The sequence below is a fragment of the Taudactylus pleione genome, unplaced genomic scaffold (assembly GCF_031769625.1).
Source record: "Taudactylus pleione unplaced genomic scaffold, aTauple2 ptg000066l, whole genome shotgun sequence".
Lineage (NCBI taxonomy): Eukaryota > Metazoa > Chordata > Amphibia > Anura > Myobatrachidae > Taudactylus > Taudactylus pleione.
In genome coordinates, this window is record NW_028284468.1 from 875,890 (window position 1) to 883,782 (window position 7,893).

The 7,893-nt window shown below is 47.2% G+C and overlaps 1 protein-coding gene across 1 annotated transcript in view; it reads right to left on the reverse strand.

The window, feature by feature from the left end:
- The window catches only part of LOC148534364 (glypican-5-like), a 318,714-nt gene extending 311,049 nt beyond the window's left edge, over positions 1–7,665 (reverse strand). Inside the window, exon 1 of the mRNA XM_088466433.1 lies at positions 7,644–7,665. The gene's annotated coding sequence lies outside the window, so the exon portion shown is untranslated. The remainder of the gene's footprint in view (positions 1–7,643) is intronic.
- Positions 7,666–7,893: the final 228 nt, after the last annotated feature.

A 7,893-nucleotide genomic window follows, 5' to 3' on the forward strand; every position in this document is an offset into this window, starting at 1 on the left:
ATAAAACAACCAAGTGACGTGGTCGATGACGCTGCTTTAGTAATTATGCACACCCATAAAACGCCCGTTTTGACCTTTAAGCACGCCTGTGATCGGATCTCCACTCCCCGTTTTCAAGCACCTTCCCCTGTTACCACCCACAAACGCCACATTCTGTCACTCAAAATAGCAGGCATTCGCTATTTAGCGAGCACACGATTTTCGGCCACACTGACTGGTTCGCGCATGCGTATTAAAATCTGTACGCATGCGCAGTTGTGTGAACATCGGTCGGAACGAACGAGCGGCCGCTTATGAGCGGCTCTGAATCAGGCCCTGAGTCTGAGACCTGTCCACAGAAGTCGGGGGTCTATTGTTTGCTCCCGACCCCTGAAACACCTCGGTGACCAGCTAACAGACCCCCGCTGACGAGCGGCGAGTGCCTCTACACAATCGGAGTGGTGAGCATCCCTATATAAATAACGAACAAACTTGTGTGTGCAATCATACTGCATATAGCAGCTCATTATATTTATTAAAGGAATGGTCAACATTTGGCCACTGTGAACCATCCTTTGTGACATTTATATATCAACAAGCATTTCTATACGGGACTTTTACTGAACCATATAACATCTATGGATATACGGTGTATGTTACCCCAGTCATATTGAGTGAGCGCCTATGTGACGTCTTAATACTGAAAATTCATATGTTGAATATATTGTTGTTTTTAATAATCTTCATATTTATTAATTTTGTGTGGTATTTCAAACATCAGCGCTTCAATTTATTTGTGCATTTGTACAAGAAGATTCCATGTTGAAGAACACGAAAGATGTATCAAGAACTACAGATCAACACAACAAATTTGAAAAGACATTTGTACACATGACATTATTGATCGGAGTGCTGTATTAAATAAAAACACAGTTAAGTGCCTTCTAGACAATTTTAGAAAATGTGTTGTTATTTTAGACCCTGGGCTGGCAGGGGATCTGTCTGGGGGAGCTGCTTACCTATTTGGTTGATTGCTGCTTAAGAGCTGGCATACTACTGTATTTATCATCATCCACAGTCAGGGGCAAACCTGAACTTGCCAGTAAGGAGATAGGAACAACCTACAGGCCTCACCAGACACAGCATAAGAACTACATACATCTCGATCTGACACTGTGACGAGACCTTTATAGATGCAAACATCTGAAGTATGCCCATGGAATAATCAGCACTAGCCCTCAGACACAGGGTGTGTCAGTCTAAATCTGACAAACCATAGGGTGACAAATTGTGACCCCTTCTTTAAATAACTATAAACTGGAGAGAAATATGAAACGCGGTTTGAAATACAATAACAGCTGTCTTAAATGCTTCTTGTTTATAAATCCATTCAAATGTTTACAAGATCACCGAACATGATAGAAAACATGACACCATTTTGCTTCATTTTAAATAAGAATCTTTAACAAACTTGAGAATAATATGTAGAATACATAGTAATGGAAGGAACTGACAGTGAATCTGGTTAACATTAAGATAGAGGGACAGTGGTAGGAACTTATAAACGCACAACTCACATCAAAGCTTCTAATTTTGCTTACATAACATGACTGGCAAGGAGAGAACACATACAGGGCAGAGAGTGTGAAGCAGTGGCGTAACTATAAATTTTGCTCCCCTTGCCAAAAAAGTTTCAGGCGCCTCAACCCCCCGGCCATAAAACAAATCCACCCAAAGACGACGTTTAAGGTGTGTGGTTTCATGATACAGTAATGCCCCTTACACATTAAGACACACTAAGTAATGCCCCTTATAACACATTATGCCACACCATAATGCCCTTATAACAAATTATGCCATAACCTTAATGCCCATATAACACATTATGCCATACCGTAATGCCCCTTACAACAAATTATGCCACACAGTAATGTCCCTTACACATTATGCCACACAATAGTGCCACGTATAACACATAATGACACACAGTAATGTCCTTATAACAAATTATGCCACGCCGTAATGCCCCTATAACACATTATGCCACACCATAATGTCCCTTACAACACAGTATGCCACACAGTAATGCCCCTTACACATTAAGTCCCTTATAACACATAATATCACAGTAATGCTCTATATAACACATTATGCCACACTAAGTAATACCCCTAATAGCACATTGTGCCACAAAGTAATGCCCCTTACGCATTATGTCACACAGTAATGCCCATTACATCCCACCCTGAAAGATCGTCTTCACCAACCCTCCTCTCCTCTCCTGCCAGTCAGTCACCTCAGCTAAAGACAGGTTGCACAGTTTCTATGTCCGTGTAGAACCAGATTATTGGGAACATATCTTATAACCTGTAAACTGCCTGCATCAAGTTAGTGCCCCTTATACAGTGCCCCTTGTAGTAGTCCCCCTGTAGTTGTGCCCCTTATGCAATGCCCCCTGTACTAGTGCCCCTTATGCAATGCCCCCTGTAGTAGTGCCCCTTATGCAATGCCCCCTGTAGCAGTGCCCCTTATGCAATGCCCCCTGTAGCAGTGCCCCTTATTCAATGCCCCCTGTAGCAGTGCTCCTTATGCATTGCCCCCATGTAGCAGTGCCCCTTATGCAATGCCCCCTGAAGCAGTGCCCTTTATGCAATGTCCCCTGTAGTAGTGTCCCTTAAGCAATGCCCCCTGTAGTAATGCCCATTATGCAGGCCCTCCTGTAGCAGTGTACCTTATGCAGTGCCCCCTGTAGCAGTGCCCCTTATGCAATGCCCCATTTTGTCGTGACGTCACCCGCGCACTGTATCACTGGGAATGCTGGCCTTTGAAGTGCTCGGAGGCTTCCTTAGCCTCTGATCACTTCAGAGGCCAGCGTTCACAGTTGCAGTGGCGAAGCAACGGCCCCCGGCAGCTCCAAGCCACTGCGGGGGCCGTAGTTACACCACTGATGTGAAGCACACAATACAGTCACAGAGCCCAAACTACCATTTTCGAGGATATCTGGCACAAACGTTTCCTTTGATTCCCACTTGGCTGAACAAGGTCCTAGCCCCACTACATAATGACGTTAGTACTACTGACCACTTAGGTCCTAGTGTTAATTGTCTGATGAACCCAATAAAAGATGCTCTGAAGAATTCTGAAACTTGGAAAAGTGGCTGCTGCTACGTTAGGACATATGCAGAGTAAGTACTACATAAGGTGGCATAACCTATCTTGCATTGTTTCGCACTGCCAATGCCCAGAAAAGTGAGTGCACAACTATGCGCCCCTGCATATAATTAACATGCCACTCACCTACGGTCCCTGCATCTGGCTAGCAGGGTTCTGGTAACGGCACCCTACAGCCAGAATCTCTGTAGCAGTGACGCCTGGAGCGTCCTTACCCCGTTATTCCCCTAAATCTATGGAGACTCGGACACTAGCTCCATAAGTTAAGGAAGGGGACAGATAATATCTCTCTTTGAGCTTTTATTGTTTACTTTTCCTGTGTTATATATGTGTTACTTTTAGTTGCTGGGACCCATGCGATTTTTTTTTCTAACAGATATTTTAATAAAATACATTGTTTTATGATTACACCTGGAGTTTATATTGGATACATTTGGGGCACTGATTGTCTGACATAGCGCAGTTATTTTTTTGTTGTCTTTATATTATGCTGATAATTGGATTTGCAAAGCTGCAGGTGGGCATCTCAATACATCTCCTGGTGGGTGCAATATTTGCATATTTTCACATCACAGCTGCATCACATACGCAGCAGCGGCAGGTCCAGCCCAAGCTTATTTTTTTCGGTAAGAGAATATAGATGTTGGCGTCCCTTTTGCAGAGGAGGAATTTACGATTCCTTTCTGCCAGCTCCAGAGCTGACCCTGTGGACATGAGCAGTATCAGATTCCCCAGAGGAGTCTTTCACAAATGTGACTCCTCCAATATACCGGAGTCTGTCAGTAAGTGATGCAATTATTAATACAGCCTCTTAAAATCCCAGAATTAAGTTATCATACTAACAAATAACAAATTGTGGTATACAAGCATGCATAGCACCCCACTTCCTTCATAGCATAGCAACCCAATCACCTCACAGCACCCCGCACAGCTCCCCAAAAACCAATGCAGCTCCCCGCTCCCATCACAGCTCCCCGCTCCCATCAAAGCTCCCCTCTCTCAACACAGCTCCCCTCTCCCAACACAGCTCCCTGCTTCCATCACAGCTCCCCTCTCCCAACACAGCTCGCCGCTCCCATCACTGCTCCCCTCTCCCAAAACAGCTCCCTTCTCCCAACGCAGCTCCCCGCTCCCTTCTCCCAACACAGCTCCCCTCTCCCAACACAGTTCCCTTCTTCCATCATAGCTCCCCTCTCCCAACGCAGCTCCCCTCTCCCAATGCAGCTCCCCTCTCCCAACGCAGCTCCCCTCTCCCATCACAGCTCCCCTCTCCCAAAACAGCTCCCTTCTCCCAATGCAGCTCCCCTCTCCCATCACAGCTCCCTGCTCTCTTCTCCCAACACAGCTCCCCTCTCCCAACACAGCTCCCCTCTCCCATCACAGCTCCCCTCTCCCAAAACAGCTCCCTTCTCCCAACGCAGCTCCCCTCTCCCAACACAGCTTCCCTCTCCCAACACAGCTCCCCTCTCCCATCGCAGCTCCCCTCTCCCAACGCAGCTCCCCTCTCCCAATGCAGCTCCCCTCTCCCATCACAGCTCCCCTCTCCCAATACAGCTCCCCTCTCCCATCACAGCTCCCCTCTACCAAAGCAGCTCCCCTCTCCCAACACAGCTCCCCTCTCCCAACACAACTCCCCTCTCCCATCACAGCTTCCCTCTCCCATCACAGCTCCCCTCTCCCAACACAGCTCCCTTCTCCCATCACAGCTCCCCTCTCCCAACACAGCTCCCCTCTCCCATCACAGCTTCCCTCTCCCATCACAGCTCCCCTCTCCCAACACAGCTCCCTTCTCCCATCGCAGCTCCCCTCTCCCAATGCAGCTCCCCTCTCCCAAAGCAGCTCCCCTCTCCCAACGCAGCTACCCTCTCCCATCACAGCTCCCCTCTCCCACTGCAGCTCCCCTCTCCCAACGCAGCTCTCCTCTCCCAACGCAGCTCCCCTCTCTCATCAGAGCTCCCTTCTCCCGACGCAGCTCACCTCTCCCATCACAGCTCCCTTCTCTCATCACAGCTCCACTCTCCCAACACAGCTCCCATCTCCCATCACAGCTCCCCTCTCCCATCGCAGCTCCCCTCTCCCATCGCAGCTTCCCTCTCCCATCGCAGCTTCCCTCTCCCATTGCAGCTTCCCTCTCCCATCGCAGCTCCCCTCTCCCATCACAGCTCCCCTCTCCCAAAGCAGCTCCCTTCTCCCAACACATCTCCCCTCTCCCAACACAGCTCCCCTCTCCCAACACAGCTCCCCTCTCCCATCACAGCTTCCCTCTCCCATCACAGCTCCCCTCTCCCAACACAGCTCCCTTCTCCCAACACAGCTCCCCTCTCCCATCACAGTTCCTGCAACCACAGCACTAGTCCCCTCTCTCCACCTCTCAGCACGAGGTGCTGTAAAGGACCTCCGACATCACAACCACATGAACTGTGACAAAAGGGGAATGGGCAAGGCTCAGAACGGGGACAAAAAGTGTCCACTCATGGTCTCACTTCGCTCACCACAGGTTCATATTCCTCCTCTATGCCCACATGGATAGTAACACTGGTAACGGTCCAACCCTGCTGCAGTGGTCACGTGGTTGTGACATCAGAGGTCCATTCTCCAACTTGGATCTAGCAACAACCCTCTCCCCACCTCACAGCACTGATCCCCTCTTCTCACCTCACAGCATTTATATTACTATGGGGCTGGGACTGGGAGCCTGGCCTACCGAGGGGTGCCGGCCGCTACTGTAGCGATCTCCTCGGAGTCCTGAGGTCTGGGACTCCTCATCAATTGCCTGCCGCAGCACACTGTCAGTGCGTAGTGACATCATGATGTCATGTCACCCGGACCAGCTACCGTGGTTCGGACAAGTTCCTGAGCAAAGGAGTCGCCTCCCGCCCCTGACTAGGGATGGCCATCGGTGATGTTACCATCGATGGTTGCCATCAAAGGCGATATAGTACGTGGCAATCGATGGTCACCAACTATGCAATGGATGACCATCAATGGTTTCACTCAAAGATGATCATCCCCATTCTTTAACTGACTGGCCCTTTAGCCAATTAGAACCTGGGGACGGGGTTTCAGTGGTCCCGGGGGCGGAGCTATGTTCAGTGTCCCGGCACCATGTGAAAAAAAATGAAACATTCAGTTATGCTCTATCCTTGATGGAGGGAAACCATCCGGCTCTCCCCCATCGATGGTAAAAACATTCAACATCGGACATAAAACATCAACGATTATGAATAGTTGATGGTCAAGGGCCATCCCTACCCCTGACATAATGGCGCGGTGCAGGCAGCTGTGTCAGAGTGACACAGTCTGCAACCCGCAGCCATGCTAATCTGTATGTCACTCTATAGAACCGGCCCTGAGCAGTGGCGTCACTAGCGCACATCTATAAATTAGGCTCATTGTACGTCATCCTCCTTTTATACGTTACTAGAGTCTATCATTCCAGCACATGTACCTAAACGTGTAGCGTGACTACCAATATTTCTCAAATAATAAAATCTTCCCACGTACAGTGCTGAGACTGACTTATTGGGCAAAATTTACTAAGTTTTGTGGCGGTTTCTATTCTATTCTAAACCTCGGGGATTTGGTGGCGGTTTTGCAGCGGTTTATAAATGACAGCCCTATTCTAAAATGTGTTTTGACTGTGGTTTGGCAGCGGTTTTGCTATCTGCAGATTTACTAAGGAAAAAACAGCTGCATAACTGCCATCAAAACACTTTTTAGAATAGAATAGAACAGGGCTGTCATTTAGAAACTGCTGCAAAATCCGCCACCAAACCCCCCGGAGTTTAGAATAGAATAGAAACCGCCGCTTAGTAAATTTTGCCCATTGTCTCTTGCTCTAGTCACTGTTCCTTGCTAAACTGGTCAGTGAATCTTTGTCTAGTAATGAATTGGATTCTCATTTTTCATTTGCTGACTTGGAAACCTCCAATCTATTTAATGTTATAGGAAAACCTTGTGTTATTAATGTAGCTGTGATGAACAGTTCCCCCGAGAAATCAAGTATTGATCTAAAATCCATACACTAAGCAGCCGCCTCCTCATTCCCCTCACGGACAGCTCTTCAAACATTTAGAGGCATTTCTCCAATCCGCCTCCATCCACAATTCCCTTTTATCAGACATGAACCCTTCCTGTGTTTTTTAAATGAGTGTTCAATATTTACAGCGAGTCCTCATTAGCCGTGGATCTCCATAAATTGTAGGTGTAGAACTGGATGACGGCTATTGAGTATTCTGACAGGCCACTCCTTATTCATTTTGCTAAAATGCTGCAAATTTAATTTGGCTCTATTCCCAGGCGGTTTCTGTAGAAACGACAGATATTATTTCACTAATGTGATAATAAAAGGGGCAGAACATAAAAAATCCATACACTTATACATGGGAAAATCCAAACGTATTCTATTCTTTAGATGTCATCCCAGATAGAGTTGCCATAGCTGTCTTGTAAAACCAGACACATTTAAAATACACATGCTGCATGGCAATTACCTCAGTGGTGTATGCTGTGTGCCTGACATATAGCCTGATTCAGAGATGTATGCTAATGTTCAGCCACTGCTAGGCAGTACCTGCAGGTTGCGGATTTTACTGGGGGGAGGAAAAATCTGCCACTGAATTATACACCATTTCTTTACCCTTTACGCATTGGGAGATATTGCATTATTCTAACACTGTAGTGTGTAATTAAAACTTTTTTTTTAAACAACTATTATATTACTTAAAAATAAAGTTTTGACTG